The 16,806-nt window shown below is 38.8% G+C and overlaps 1 protein-coding gene across 8 annotated transcripts in view; it reads right to left on the reverse strand.

The window, feature by feature from the left end:
* The window catches only part of FBXO34 (F-box protein 34), a 90,329-nt gene that overhangs the window by 73,217 nt on the left and 306 nt on the right, over positions 1–16,806 (reverse strand). For 2 of the 8 annotated variants that reach the window (XM_029950446.1, XM_029950445.1), the window contains exon 2: positions 3,811–3,962. The exons of 4 other annotated variants lie outside the window; for them this stretch is intronic. The gene's annotated coding sequence lies outside the window, so the exon portion shown is untranslated. Of the gene's footprint in view, positions 1–3,810; positions 3,963–16,269; positions 16,354–16,571; positions 16,774–16,806 lie in introns of those variants that run through there. 2 more of the 8 variants (XM_029950448.1, XM_029950450.1) reach the window with 2 other exon arrangements.

Consider the following 16,806-nt stretch of genomic DNA (forward strand, 5'->3'; position numbering starts at 1 on the left):
TGATGCTGAGCATTGTTTCATGTGCCTGTAGGCCATCTGGATGTCCTCTTTGGAGAAGTGTCTGTTCATGTCTTCTGCCCATTTCTTCACTGGGTTATTTGTTTTGTGGCTGTGGAGTTTGGTGAGTTCCTTGTAGATTTTGGATACTAGCCCTTTATCTGATATGTCATTTGCAACTATCTTTTCCCATTCTGTTGGTTGCCTATTAGTTTTCTTGATTGTTTCCTTTGCATGCACTGGTTAACATAATATTACTGTTTCAATCACAGTGGCCTCATTCAATCAACTGAAGTCATGAAGAAGCTGGCGCAAATAAAAAGATAAAGGGCTCTGTGACATCAGAGTTCCATTACGTTGTTTCTCATTTCTTTTTCACTTCTAGTGCTCTTAACTAGACATTTTGTGCAGTGAAAATTCCTCTATAGGTCTCACTGCTCAGAATTGAATTCTGGCTTCTACACACTTACTGGGTAAGCAAACTGCCTGTTTAACCTGTAAGACCTCTTAAGTTTTCTGCAAGAAAAAATGGACAAGAATACATTCCTTATGGAGTTTTCATAAAGATTAGAAAATATACATAATGATTAGTATTTTAAAGCCTCGTCAGAAGGAAGGAAGCAACCGCTACTGTCATTCCTTTGTGGAAAGCCACCTCCGCTAGGAAATAGATGTTCCATCTGCACACAGCGGAACTCATTCAACCCTAGACTCTTTCTCAGTAACTATACCAGCACCGAAGGCTATGACAACTTCACCAAAAAGATGCTAGAAGTTTGAAGCAGATGATGCATTTCAGCAAAGCCAAAACTCAATCCCTTTTCCACCAAGAATACAGTCCTTAAATCTTGCACAGGTTTGCCTTGGTATCACAATGGAACACAGTGGTCTCCAAAAGCAAAACCTTTTAAATAATGGAAACTGTACTTTTAAATATAAATTTTTAAAACAAAATTTGGGGTGCCTGGGTGGCTAGCATCCATTGAGCTAGCCTAGACTCTTGATTTCGGCTCAGGTCATGATCTCAGGATCATGAGATAGAGCCCGCAGAGGGCTCTGCACTGAGCATCGAGCCTGCTTAAGATTCTCTTGCTCCCTCCCTCTGCCCCCGTCCTAAGCAGCATTTAGAGCCGCATTGCTTAAAAAAAAGAAAAAAAAACCTTGACTTCCAGATAAAATGGGAGGATACTATCCTGAATCTTAAAGTCTCCATCTTTAGAGCATAGATATTGGCCCTTTAAGTTTCTTTACCTAAAGTGATGATAATTTCAAAAGTACTAACAATGACATTATACTAATAGCTTCTCCCCACTTCCCTTGAAGGGCCAACACACTGCTACTGGGAGTCTAATCATTTTTACTACTTTCCCAAGTTCAGTTCAGTTGGAAAAAAGAAGCGATCTACAAAGTGCAAGGTTCAATGGTTTGAGCTATGATAGCTAAGTAAGAGGGCTCTGTTCTCCAAGACATCATCATGTGGTTTGGGAAAACATATGTATACATCCTTTTTTCTAATGCTATTTTCTACTTCAAAAGTTAAGTATAGCTCATAATACCATCTGGTTATATGGAAAATTACTGTGAATCTTTTTCCTGAAGTTCCAACCAAAAGCATATTTTATACAGCTAAAAAGATATTTTAAAAACTTCTTATTCTATAAAAAATTATAATTTAGTGGAATATATTTCATATAATTTATCTGAGCCCACACAGCAAATGGAGAATAAAAGCTCAGGAAGCGGGGGCACCTGGGTGCCTCATTCGGTTAAGTATCTGACTCCTGGTTTGGGCTCAGGTCATGATCTCACTGTTTCTGAGATCAAGCCCCACATCTGGCTCTGTGCTGCCAGTGCAGAGCCTGCTTGGGATTCTCTCTACTCCTCCCCCACATACACACATGTGCACACACGCGAAGTGTTCTCTCTCTCTCTTGCTCTCTCTTGCTCTCTCACTCAAAATAAACAACCTTTGGGGGGGAAAAGCTTAGAAAGTTAAGAGAAATACAAAAAATTTTTATTACAGAAAAGGAACTAAATGGAATAGATTTGTTGATTACCTTCTTTTTCCCCAATTAAGTTAAAGGATATATGAGGATTAGTTGAAACATTTTTCTACATGTTGATGAATGTACAAGAGAAAATAAAAGAGGGCAAAAAAATTAATGCATTTAACCTTGTGCCCTCTTCTACATTAAGAGAGCAACTCCTGAAAGATACAGTACTCACTCGTCTTCCTGGCAGTGTACTATGAAGCATGGGATACCGGAGACAGTGCGGGTTCAGTTCCAGACCACCACAATAACGCAAATGCCACAATAAAGTGAGTCAAATGAACTTTCTGCTTTTCTAGTGCATATAAAAGTTAAGTTTACACTACAGTGTAGTCTATTCATGGAAAAGCATTGTAAACACCTTAATTTAAAAATACTTTATTGCTGGGGCACCTGGGTGGCCTAGTAAGTTAAGCATCTGACCTTGGCACAGGTCATGATCTCATGGCTTGTGAGTTCGAGCCCCGTGTCAGGCTCTGTGCTGATAGCTAGGGGCCTGGAGCTTGCTTCAGATTCTGTCTCCCTCTCTCTTTGCCCCTCCCCCACTCATGCTCTCTTTCAAAAATAAATATTTAAAAAAATTTTTTAATACTTTATTGCTAAAAAATGCTAACCATCATGTGAGCTTTCAGCAAGTCTTAATCCTCTTTGCTGGCAGAGGGTCTTAACCTCTAGGCTGATGGCCTGCTGACTGATCAGGACAGTGGTTGCTGTGGCAATTTCTTAAAATAAGACAACAATGAGGTTTGCCATATTGACTCTTCCTTTTACAATTTCTCTGCAGCATGCAATGCTGTTTGAACTCCCTTACAAATTGGAGTCAATCCTCTCAAAACCTACTGTTGCCTTATCAACTAAGTTTATGTCATATTCTAAATCCTTTGTTGTCATTTCAACAATCTTCACATCTACACCAGAAGTTGGTTCCACTCCAAGAAACCACTTTCTTTGCTCATGTGTAGGAAGCAACTCTTCATCTGTTCAAGTTTCATCCTGAGATCACAGCCATTAAGTCCCATCTTCGGGCTGCACTTCTAATCCGAGTTCTCTTGCTGTTTCTGCTATCTCTGCAGTTACTTCCTCCACTGAAGTCTTGAACCCCTCAAAGTCATCCATGAGGGTTAGAATCAACTTCTTCTACATTCCTGTTAATGTTAATATTCTGACTTCTTCCCAGGAATCATAAATGTTCTTAATGGCATCTAGAATGGTGTTTCCTTTCCAGGTTTTCAATTTACTTTACCTGGATCCATCAGAGGAATCATGATCTATGGCACCTACAGCCTTACGAAATGATCTCTTAAACAAAAAGACTTGAAAGTAGAAATGGCTCCTTGATCCATGGAACACAGAATGGATGCTGTGTTAGCAGTCATGAAAACAATAATCTCATAGAACATCCCCACACAGTAGTGATATTTCAATATCTGAGCAGTATGTCTCACTCTCTAGTAGACTGAAAGTATTTGGCAAACTGTGTTGTAAACAGATGTGCTATCATCCAGGCTTTTTTGTTCCATGTAGAGAGCATAGGACCTAGAATTTTTGGAATGCTACACGAGCACAGGGTTCCACTTAAAGTTATCATTAAAATTAGCCCCTAACAAGAAAATCAGCCTGTCCTTTGAAGACTTGAAGCCAGACATGAACTTCTACTTTCTAGCTATGGAAGTCCTAACAAGCATCTTCTTCCAATATAAGGCTATTTCATCTACATTGAAAATCTGTTATTGAGTGTAGCCACCAACATTAATCATCTTACCTCTATCTTCTGGGTGACTTGCTGCAGCTTCTACATCAGTAGTTGTTACTTTACTTTGCACTTTCAGGTTTTCAAGATGGCTTCTTAAACCTCATTAACCAGCCTCAGCTAGCTTCGAACTCTTCTTCTGCAACTTCTTCACCTCTTTCAGCCTTCAAAGAATTGAAGAGAGTGAGGACCTTGCTCTGGATTGGGCTGTGGCTTAAGGGAAGGTTGCGGCCGGTTTGATCTATCCAGACCACTAGAACTTTCATTGTATCAGCAATAAGGCTCTTTTGTTTTCTCGCCACTCATATATTCACTAGAGTAGCACTTTTAATTTCCTCAAGAACTTTTCCTCTGCATTCAAATCTTGGTTGTGTGGCACAAGACCTAGTTTTCAGCTTGTCTCAGCTTTGGACATGCCTTCTTCACTAAGCTTAATCATTTCTAGCTTTTGCTTTAAAAGTGAGAGATGTGCAACTCTTCCTTTCACTTGAACATTCTGAGGCCAATGAAGGGTTATTAGCTGGCCTAATATCAATATTGTGTCTCAGGCAATAGAGAGGCCCAAGGAGAGGGAGAAACAGAGGAAAGGTTGGTTAGTGGAGCAGCCAGAACATACATTTATTAAGTTCACCATCAACATTTATTAAGTACATGGCATCCCAAAACAATTACAAAGATCACTCAACACAAATCACCCAAATATAATAATGAAAGTCTGAAATATGGAAAAATTACCAAAATGTGACACATACACACAAACTGACCAAATGCTGTTGGAAAAATGGCACAGAGTTGCTATAAACATTCAATTTGTAAAAAATGCAAAATCTGCAAAATGTAATAAAATGAAGTACAGTAAAACAAGATATGCCTTTATTAATGGGTATGGCTAATGAAACATTAAAAATGTTGTGAAGCGGCAGCTCTAGAAATCGTCCCGTAAACCCTGCGGTGTGGATGGGGCTGCAGCGGCTGGGGCTCCAGCTAGCTCCGTGCGGACACTCACTAGGCTCCGCACAGTACGGAAAGAGCCAAGGGGTGGGGGGAAGGAATGAAGACTAGACTGAGGGGCCTCTTAACCGCAGGGTTTGTCATATACAATTGTTAAAACTCATCAAGCTGTCTGCTTAATGTCTGTTCATTTTACTGAATTCATATGACTCAAAACAAAACAGAGAAATACCATGAGTGCTATACCAGCCCTAACCTACCTATCTGAATTTTTATAAGAGAACTTTGTTATTTAACCCACCACTAGCTTAGGTTTTCTATCAGTAATACATTCTTCATAGAACAATATGTATAGGACAAAAATCAAGTGGAAGTCAAGATGATGTACGCAGGATATACTGACATTTTTTTAAAAAGTAGAGAAATAGAATTGTTGCCTCCAGCAAGGGGAAAAGTGTGCTCAACAGACAGGAGAGGGGAAAACTTACTTTTTACACCTTTTGCATTTTGAACCATGTGAACCATTACCCACCCAAAAAATAAATGTTCTTTAGTCCTATTAAACATTCTACTTATTTTTTGAAATTTTGATATATGCAAATTTTAATGATTTGAAGGCTTATACTGACTTTAGTTTCAACATGACCTCACAAATTACCCCAAAAAAACCACTAGACACAAAAATGACAAAAGAAAATGCTGGAATGGGGAAAAAGGCAAGGACGGTGCAAAGAAGTCTTCTTTCAAGGGAAAAAGAAAACAATTTAACCCAAAAGAGAAGCATTGGGGTCATTCTACTGCTAGAAATACATTATTTATCTCTTAATTCCTCATTATCTGCTTTCATTAAGAACAAACAAAAGCAGCTAGCTAAATCAAAAAAGGCCAATAGGCTTTTTCTCTGATTAGCTGAAAAAAAAAATCATACAAAAGGTTCTTTCTTGCTAGGGAAGTATAGATTATGAAGAGTTACAAATAGCAGCCGTGGAAGTTTGTGAATCAGATTAGAAACTGAAATAAAATAAAGTTTTCTGAGAAATTTATCAAACTGACCTTCCATGGTTTTCTTTTCTCAACACTTAAAATTTGCATATGTTAATCCTGTTACTTTTTTCATGATATAAATAATGGAATAAATTTTTACCTGATTTTACAGGAAACAAAGATTAGTAACTGCTGGACTTATTCAAGAAGCCAAGAGGGATTTTTTAAAATGTTAAATAAACATTATAAAATCATAAAAATTATAAAAATATTTTCTACTAGGCAGTCTTATAAACACACGCAACTAGAATGTAAAGTTATGTTTTAATTTGAGGAAAACTTAATAAAAGAAAAACTTTCCAGAAGTTAACATATTTTAGGGGTACCTGGATGGCTCAACAGGTTAACTGATTTTGGATTAGGTCACGATCTTAGTTTGTGACATTGAGTCCTACTTTGGGCTCTGCGCTGACAGCCTAGGGCCTGCTAGGGATTCTCTTTCTCCCTCTCTCTCTGCCCCTCCTATGCCTGTACTCTCACAAAATAAACATTTAAAATATAGATATCTATTTCAGGAAGTAAATATCCAAACAAAAGCAATCTTATTTAATGATATTTGCCAAAAAGGGAAGAAAAACCCACAAAATGTTAAACAGTAAGACAAAAGAATATATTCTTGAAGACCACTACTTGCCAAAGATTACACAGATTTGTAAAACAGTGCTAAGAAAAAAGTGACAGAAGTGAATTAATGCACTTAGCTTAATGCCTGGCATCTGAAACATACTGTACGTTTTTTTAGTAAATGAATAGTAATAAGCAGGCCTTGAAATTCTACAAGTTAAAAATGTTGCTATATAGCTATTTTATCAAGATAACCATATAACATGTTAAATATCACCCAAGCAAAGAAAATATCAAATGGAAGATAGGGTTCCTAAAGCATAGAGCTGTATGATCTTCTTCAGACATACTTTCAGGATCCATTTTTGTAGTCCTCTTTGTAGTATTACAAATGAGCTACAACATTATGGATGGTAGAAAAGCTCTTCACTTAAAAGACTGCCTAAACTAGAGAAACCTATCCCGTAGGACTAAAGTGACTAGTGTGTATGTAGAAAAGTGCTGAGAACCTCCAGAGAATAATCCTGATGACTGAACTTGAAATAAAATCTCTTGCCCTACTTAGGAAACAAGTTTGCCACTCTTGGTTCCTGGACAATAGAGCAAATGTGTCCTTTGAGACTTCCTAATCAAACTCAAATTTAATCTTCAGAAACTCTAGCTAATCGATAATTCCTTACTAGAGTTCCAAGAATGATCTTAACAGCTTCAAGTACACTACTTAATAAACCAAGTTAAATCCTTTCAAGAACTAAATGAACATTTCAGTACACAGACTCCTACCACTGAATCTGCTAGGTGTCTAAGTTAACCAGAAGAGTAGAAAAAATAACCAGAATTTCAAAAAAATTTAAAGCTATAAATTTAAATAGCCCAGGTATATCCTTAAAGATAAAGACGGGGGGGGGGGGGGGGGGGGGGGGTATAGGGAAGCTAGGTCTTTATGTTTCTACAATTTAGAGACATAAGATATGAAGCTTAGCATTTACTAAGGGAGATAAGCCTAAAATACACATGAAACAATTAGAGAACAGTAAACAACAGTATATGATGAAGTGCTAAAGTGCTAAGTGGCTGAGTACTCAATATACACAGTGGGAGTTGGGAAAATAAACCGCAGAGGCATTGGAGAGTCCAAGGAGGTTTTATGGGAACAGGCTCCTCATAATGAACGATCACATCTGAAGAAACGGAAAGGGAAAGCAAAGCTGAGGGAACTACCTAACTGAATCGCAGGTTTGTTGCAGGCAGTCCTAGAAACATATGAAGAAGAAAGATGGGACAAACTACCTTAGGGAAAGTCTTAAAAATTAAGGCGGTGCCTGGGTGGCCCCTCGACTCTAGATTTGGGCTTTAGGTCATGATCCCAGGCTCATGGGATTGAGCACCTCAACAGATCCACGCTGAGTGTGAAACATGCTTAAGATTCTCTCCCTCCTACTCCCTCTGCCCCTCCCCCGCCTGCACATCCCCTCTCAAAAAAAAACAAAACTAAAAATTTTTAAATGTGATGCAGGAAAGTAACATCCAAGTGGGATTTTTGTTCAATTAAGCCAACAAGTGTACCCAAAAATGAAGAGAATAAATAATGGATTTATGAAAACTACACAGAGACAATTATAAAAATCCAAACCCAGAATAATCTATTGGTCTAGATCTGTTCTATCCAGTACAGAGGCCACTAGCCACATGTGATTACTGAGCATCTGAAATCACCAGTCTGAACTGAGAGGAGATTTACATGTAAAATGAATATCGAATTTCAGACTTTACATAAAAAAATGTTATCTCATTAATGTTTATATTGATTACATGTTGAAATCATGGTGTTTGGGACACACTATGTTAAAAAAAACATTAAAATTATTTTCAGCTGTTTTACCTTTTTTAAAAGTGGTGAACTACAAAATGTTAAATTACATATGGCTTACATTTATTTCTACAGAACAGCACTGCTCTATGGTTATCTCAACTTTTCTGACCTTCCCATTCCCATGATTTGAAACAATTTTCACATGTACCCACATAAATATGCATATACTTCTAGGGGCACCTGGGTGGCTCAGTCAGTTGAGCACCCAACTTTGGCTCAGGTCATGGCTCGTGAGTTCGAGCCCCCTGTCGGGCTCCATGCGACAGCTCAGAGCCTGCAGCCTGCTTCAGATTCTGTCTCCCTTTCTCTCTCTGCCCCTCCCCAACTCATGCTCTGGCTCTCTCCTTCAAAAATAAATAAATATTTTAAAAATTGTTTTAATAAAAATAAGCATGTATATATTATATTTTACATACGTGCATGTACTACTGAACTTTTATATTTTACATGCATCATAAAATACAAAAATAAATATTATAAGTATGAGAAAATAACTATAAGTTCTAATACTTTTCTTTTTGCAACTCAATGGACTATCTCATATGCTCCAATTTGGAGGCCCAGGATGTTAATAGAGACTTTGATCAGGGAAAGACAAATCCAAATGAAAAATTCACTAAAATCTGATGACTGGTCAACTATGGGAGCAAAGGAGAGGGGATGAATTAAGGATGACATATTGGGCATCTACTATTTGCTACTCAGTATCCAGTGGCCCCTGAATTTCCCTCAGGAAAAAAAAATATACATAATATAAGCCATCATGCTATTTAGAGAGGAATGAACGCAACCTCAGCTCCAGGGGTAGGTTCAGGCTGGCTAACCTAGTTACCAAATCTTAGCTGGCCCCATAGTTGGTTCAGAAATGTCAATATAACCCAAAGTCAGTAAGATACATGAAGACATTTGCTGGCGCTCCTGGGAAGAGAACCTTGCTTCTAGCTATAGTTCTTAAGCTGAAGCACACAGATCCCCCAAAAGGTGTGGGTATAGAACTCAGGCTGTCTATAAGCTCAGATAAGCTTTACTGAACTTAATTTAACTGAAATTTAGCATGCCCTTTTGTGAATTTAGTCGACAAACCACAATATTAGCAATAGCAGTCACTGTCACCAGCAGAAATCACAGTTTTGTATCACATTATCATTGGTTGCAAACACCCACAAATAATGCCAATGTTCATCACTTCTTGAAAAGTAATAGACCCATACTAAATCTTATTACTTAACAAAGAAGCACATACTATCTTATAATTTTTACAAAGTATTTTGATAACAGTATTTTAATACAATTGCTTCTCTTTGTAGACCTATGTATTTTATTTTAAAGTAATCAAAAAGGCCCAGGGCGCCTCAGTGGCTCAGTCGGCTAAGTGTCCAACTTTGGCTCAGGGCATGATCTCAAGGGTTGTGAGTTTGAACACCTCATCAGGCTCTGTGGTGACAGCTCAGAGCCTTGAGCTGGCTTCAAATTCTCCTCTCTCTGCCCCTCTACCACTCGCACTCTGTCTCTCTCTCTCTCTCAACAATAAACAAACATTAAAAAAATTATTTTAATAATCAGGCCTTCAGCAGGTGCTGATGGAATGTGATTTCTGTCCAGTGCTCTGAATGTCAAAGTGGAGAAATTCAATGAAGCCTAGTAAATGGCAGAAGTGACTATAACTCTCTTAAGGTAGTCAAAAGCCTTACCACCTAATTAGTGCTCCACATAAATGAATGAACAAGATTCCCGCGGTCCCTACCTATTATCCAGAGAAACCACAGCACAGGGAGTGGGAAAAGAAGACCCTGTTGAGCTGGACTCTAGTCTGAAATGGTGAAATAACATGAGAGGTGTAAAAATAAGTGGAAGGCAACTGGTGGCCCCCTCCTCTCTACAAGGTGGGGTGGGATCATCCTGCCTTGAGGGCCACCAGTGAAATACTATTACGCTTGTTTTTCAAAAAAAATTAAGGGCTGCCTGGGTTGCTCAGTCAGTTGAGCATCCAACTTTGGCTCAGGTCACGATCTCAGTTTGTGAGTTCGAGCCCCACATTGGACTAGCTGCTATCATCACAGAGACTGCTTTAGATCCTCTGTCCCCCTCTCTGTGCCCCTCTCCCACTCGCTCTGTCTCTCAAAAGTAAATGAACATTTTTTTTAACAACTAAAATGAAAATAAATAAATTACCCAGAAAAGGGGTCCTGTAGGCTTCAGACTGCCAAAGGGGTGGGTGAAGGAACAAAGGTCAGGAGCCCTGCCCTACAGCTTCTGCTGAAGCTTGCACCCTTCCTCTCCGGAATTGATGGCATGAGGACCTAGAGCTTGAGCTGCTGACAAACATGCTTGGACCACAAAGGGACCAACCCACCAGAAGCAGAGCTCATTAAATAACGGAAAAAAGAGAAAGATGATGTTCTGATCACATAAGTACAAGTGGATCAAGCTTCACCTTTGAACTTTTCAATATTATGAGCTAGTAAATTTGAGTCAGTTTTCTGTTATACCCAGAACATAAAAGTCTAAATGGTACAATTAATAGCAATAGTTTCTATCTCAGGAAACTAGAACAATACTCCTGGTCTTTGCACAGAAATAGCAAAATTAGAAACTAAGACTTTACTTTGTTACACTGAGGGAATCTAGGGAAAAGGAGCTTGGTCTTTCATAAAGTGAATGTCACCTCGTACTCATTCCAACCCATTCTCACCTTCCTGTTTTACAGAGGCTGAACTAAAAACTACATTTTGCAGATGCCCTTTAAATTAACGTTTCACATGTGACCTAAGTGGAGCTAAGCAGAAGTACCTGCATAAGATATGGAGGGCAGAAAGTAACATGTAGTGATAGTTCTGCCCAAGGAAGTTAAACAACTTCCTCTTCTTCTTCTTCTTTAAGGTAAGTATGGTGGCAGCAGCTTTCTGACTCAACAGCATGGTCCACAGTGGCAGCAGCCCCCTTAGCATAAGGCAAATTGTGCAGTGTCATGCTGGGGACTGTTCCTAGAAGCCTCATCTACTCTGTTCATTCAGCCCAAGTGTACATCTTTCTTTCTCAATAAGTCCTATCTGCTACAACTACTTAAAACAAATGCTCTTGCTACAGACTCTTGAACAAGTACAAAGTAAACAGGGATACACGAAAAGCAGCATCCTATTAGTAATTAGAAACCTAACAAGGGTTAACAGCTTACAGATACAAATGTAGCAATGGCCTGGAAAGAATTATAAATTGAGAAGCCCAAAGAGCTAAGGACCAGATAACAAGGAGCACAATAAAGAGTTAAGACAAAGCTTTCAATAGTTTAAATTTGGAAGAGAAAGAATTGCCAGCAAAACTGAGAATCACAGATAGGCAAAGAACCAGGAAAGGGGAGGACTCAAAAAATTAAGAAGTCATCTACACAATTAAGTAATAGAGATGACAAACAAGAGAAGAATTTAATGGTTTTTTTTTTACATTAGTTCCTTCTTCAAAAATTATTGCTGGATATAGAATAATGTTTATAATCACTCCAAAATTGGGTCCAAACCACCCTTGTCTGCTAGTGTTGCTCAATACAAAGCTTCTAATTTCTAATCACACAGTCTATTTAAGTTCAAAACAAAACAAAACACACAACTCTTCTCTGGATCCCAAAACAAAGGCCCAATTCAAGACCCACACCTAGGAAGCTTTCTCTGGCCAGTCCCATTTGCCTCCTCTGAATTCATATAACATTTATCTCTTTTTGGACACCTGACTATAATCCAAACTAAATTACAAGCTTAAAGAGAGAAGGAACTGTGTTCTTAACTTCTTTACATTCTGAACACCACAATGCTACTCGAGTGTGCTAACAAAGCTGGCCCTTTGAACAGGTAGTTTCAGAAGAAACTGGTGGAAATAAGGCTGTAGAATATTAAAAATTAAAATGACTTGGAAGGCAAATGAGGAACTTTTGTAGTGTTAGTAAACATTTAAAAAAAGATATAGAAGATTATTGATTTTTGAGAGACAGACAGAGCTTGAGTGGAGGAGGGGCAAAGAGAGAGAGGGAGACACAGAATCTGAAGCTGCTCCAGGCTTTAAGCAGTCAGCACAGAGCGCGATGTGGGGCTTGAACTCACAAACCATGAGATCATGACCTGAGCCGAAGTCAGACACTCAACCAGCTGAGCCACCCAGGTGCCCCAATAATGTTCTATATCTTAACAGGATTATAGGTTACAAACATGTATGAATTTGCATAAACTATGAGTATGGTATACATAAAGATCTGTACCTTTTAACTATATATAAGTTTTACCTAAAAAATAAGTAAACAAATAGTTCATGATGGGCACACTTCTTAAGTATTTAGAAGTAAAATATACTTACTTTGAAACACAACAAAATAGAAGATGGATTGATAAATGAATAGAGAAAGAGAGAGAGGGAAGGTTGGATGGATAAATAAGTATGCAAGGCAAAATATAAATTACAGACTCTAGGTTTGCAGGTACTTAGGTATTCAATTGTTTAGCAAACAATTCTTGCAACTTTTCTGTGATTAGAATTTTCCATAATAAAATGGCAGGGAAAGAAAACAAAAAGCGGAAATGAAGGCTGTGAGTTTGTCGATTTAAGAAGAGGAAGGAAGAAAGGAAGGGAGGAAGGAAAAGAAATGACCTTAGAGAAGAAAAAGGTACATACAATGCCTGTTAAAGTGGGATATCTGGATTCTACCTCTTCTCTCTGCCTCTAGATTGCCTACACGGACTAGGTCTGGCCTTCAGCCCTTGTTCCTGACTCAAAGAAAGTATTCACTTGCTAAATGCCATTCATTTTAGACTAATCCAAATCTGCAGAGTCTAGACCCTTTGCCGGTATGATAATCTGCTCCCCATTCTTTTCACCTGAGTTTCAAAATACCTCCTTAAACTGACTTTTAGATAAGACCTGTGGCCAATCTGGCATATCATAAATAGTTCCCCACTTGGTCCAGTTCTGGCTCCTCCTACCCACAGGGCTCCCTGGCAAGTAAATATTAAAACAAAGGTCAAGGATCCTTGTAGCAAGGACAATTCATCTGCACGTCACAGTCCCTGGCGGAGTACCTCTTATGGAGGTACTCAAAAAATGTCTGTTGGATGAATGAAACCCACGCCTTACAAAAAAATTTAATAATATTTAATCACACATTATTAATGTTTAGTTTCATATTTTTACCTACATTGTCCTGAGGGTAGGAAATGTATGTGCCCGGATTCTGAAGTTGAATATTTAAAAGGAGATGTGGAGTCTCCTCTATGGAGAGCTAACTAGAAGATGGAATTGGAAATTAAAGGTTGATAAATTCTTTCAGCTAACATTAAGAAACACCTACATTCTAATCATTAGTATTTTCCTAGATAATATAATATATTCATCAGCTTCACAATGAATCCCATAAACATGAACTATAGAAAAAAATTATGCAAAGATAAAGACTGACAGGAATTCCATTTCCAGAGGACCTTAATGCATTTGGAGTTAATCTGCTCTTTTTTTGTTGTTGTTGCTTCCAAAGGACTGTAAATTATGCACTTGCTGAATTTTGCCTTTGTCACACATGACCTAACAAGGAAGGCATTCATTATACCATAGTAGCCTCCCTCAAGTATCTGGTTCTCAACAGCTGCAAATTTTGGAAGATAACACTAAATGATGTCTCTAATGATTAGTATGTTCTCCCCCAACAAATATTAAGAAGATTAGGCTTACTAGAATATCAAAACTGTCCAGATTAAACTGAGTATAAGTTTAAGTTTAGAAAATAAAGTAGAAATTTTGTATAAGAATTTAAATTCTATGTTTTAATAGAATTGATCCAATAAATATAGCCAAAGAATTCGGAAAATTTGAAAAATACAGCACTTTCGTTTCTTCCTATTTGCTTTAGCTGTCAGAAAGATGCCATAATCACTACTGAGTGGTTGATTTATTCCCTTCAAATGCAGTAACTGAAGAAGATAACACATTATTATAAACGCGATCTCAAATAAATTTCCATTTATAAGAAGTAAAAGCTACTTCTTAGACCCAAAACTTCAAGGCCTGGGTAAAAAACATCCTGCCAAAGGTAGAAACAAGCTGTAAAAATGTCTCAGAAGACATTTTTGTTAAATAATTAACAAAAAATTATTTTGTTAAATAATTAAACGACTATACATATAAGCTGGCTTTTTTATACCTGTCATTCTTCCTCAATCACATCAGAATACACTGAAGACATTATTCTCTAGCTATTAACTCATGTTCCGTTAGGGAAAAAAAAATCATAACTACTAAACACAACAGAGGGGAAAAAGCAGTGCCAAGAAGAGACTACTGTATTATCATCATTTGTTATGTCTTTCAATTCACATGGAGTTTGACTTTTATCCCTTCCCATACATACAAGTACAGTACACCTAATTTACACAGAGCCACAGAGCCTGCCTCCGAAAGGCTACTTGGAAAAGATAAGTACAAGTGTTCTCCTGACCCTCCTTCAATTTCATTACATAGTCTCTTGCCACGATCCTTTTATCTTAGAGTAGGTTAACTAAAATCCTCAATATCAGCAGTTTCATGTTAATTAGGTACCCATCACTCTTGAGGATCCAAAGGCTCAAATTTTAGACCCTTCAATCAACATCATCACCATATAATTTCTATCTAATTTCTTAAAAGAAAACAAAATAATAGTTTTCAGTACTACACATAATTCTGTCGAATTTCCAAGGTATGGGGAGGATCAAAAAGAGATCTGTAAGAAAGCCTTCTTTCGTGAACTTCCAGTCAAATACAACAGTAATTAATGAGGGTAAATTTTTGCTTTCATTTAATGTACACAGCACAACTTCCATCCATATGTTGATGCAAAATTCGGAGAGATAACTATCAATCACCTTTAAAGAGCAAATGGAGAAGTGGAACTATTAACAACAGGAAAAAAATTACCATTACAAATCAAGGTCAATGAAGAAGGACTGAGGACTCCTACCCAAGCTTTCTGCTGAAGACCCTCTACTATAATCATGCTTCAGTTTTGAGGCAACGACCTTTCAAACTAGATTCTTTCTATTTAAATGATCCTGTAGAGAGAAAAAAAGTATACTGACATGCTAAGATGCCTGAAGAGGGTCAATAAGGGCAAGTGATTAGCTTCTCTTCTGGTCTCTTTTGAAAGCTTTGGAAGAAAAACAATATTCACAGACAAGGTACTTTTAAAATTTTCCAGGGGCACCTGGGTGGCTCAGTCGGCTAAGAGTCTGACTCTTGATTTTGGCTCAGGTCATGATCTCATGGTTTGAATTGAAGCCCCATATCCGGCTGGAGTGCTGACAGTGCTGAGCCTGCTGGGGATCCTCTCTCTCTGCCCCTCCCCTGCTCACACTCCCTCTCAAAAATATAATAAACTTTTAAAAATAATTTTAAAAAATATTAAAATTCTGTAGTTTCATATTTGAAAGCAATACAGACAAAATCTGTTACCTGTCCATACAAGCAGTCCTGGGATATGTTATTGTCATGGCCCAGTCTTAGTGGGAAAGCAAGAAGACAGCTTGTTAGTGAGTTATAACCATAGGAAACCCTCAATTATCCATGATAGTACAAGACAAGGACAACCTAAATAAATCAAATCGTCAGGTAATTATGATTTAAAAAGAATGTTGGATTAATTCAAACCTCCCTCCTTACCTCTCCACCTCTTTAAAATAAAAAAAGTTCATTTAAGGTCCGTTCTGCCTTTCTAGCCACTCTCTAACAAAACTGCGAAGAAGCAGATACCATATTTGATTTCAAAACGGTGTAACACAAAAAGGGTAAGGCAAACTGAATTATCAGCACTCCAGCTGGTTCTATTTCCTCAGCAATTCCAATCACGAAGCATCAAACTACGAATTCAACTACCAAATAGACATTCACATTAAACACTCGACCTCCCCAAACCTCCTGATTTAGATTTTTCTAAATCAAACGTGTCTTACAGAACTGTACTAACAATGCTTGTTTGAAATGAAGTTAAAGAACTTGACAACTATTACAACTGTGAAATGCTGATATCGAACCATTTTCTATTCAAATCCGCTGCGATTCTAGGCGTTGATAAAAGCCTGAACTTCCTTTTTCTCCCCTCCGGGTCTTCCCCGCCCTTCCGCGCGCCAAGGTCCCCGCTGGGGTCTGCAGTGACATCATAGCCTATCTTTTGGAAACCTCTGACGTCACAGACACGAGGACCCAGAGCACTGTGACTTCACCGGTGATTAGGGCCGACCCGCAGTCGACTTGCGCCTGCCCGGAGGCTAGAGGAGCTTCGGAGCCCCAGTCCTGCCGGGTCCCAGAGGAAGGTTAAGGGCAGGCATCAGCTCACCTGCGCCGCGACGGGAAGAACAGGGTGGCCGAGCCCGGGCGGGCGCAACCAGGCGAGGCGACCCCCGCCCAGGGCCCGACTTCCTAACCGGCCGCGGGTCCCGGAGGTGATAGCCGATCCAGTGCCTCCTCACGGCCTGGGATCTCCTGAGCTCCAGCCCGGACCGGGAACCCGGCTGCCACCCGCCGGCCCGCCCGACCTTCCGTGGCCCGCGGGGGCGCTCAGCGCTCAGCCA

The sequence above is a fragment of the Suricata suricatta genome, chromosome 9 (assembly GCF_006229205.1).
Source record: "Suricata suricatta isolate VVHF042 chromosome 9, meerkat_22Aug2017_6uvM2_HiC, whole genome shotgun sequence".
Taxonomy (NCBI): Eukaryota; Metazoa; Chordata; class Mammalia; order Carnivora; family Herpestidae; genus Suricata; species Suricata suricatta.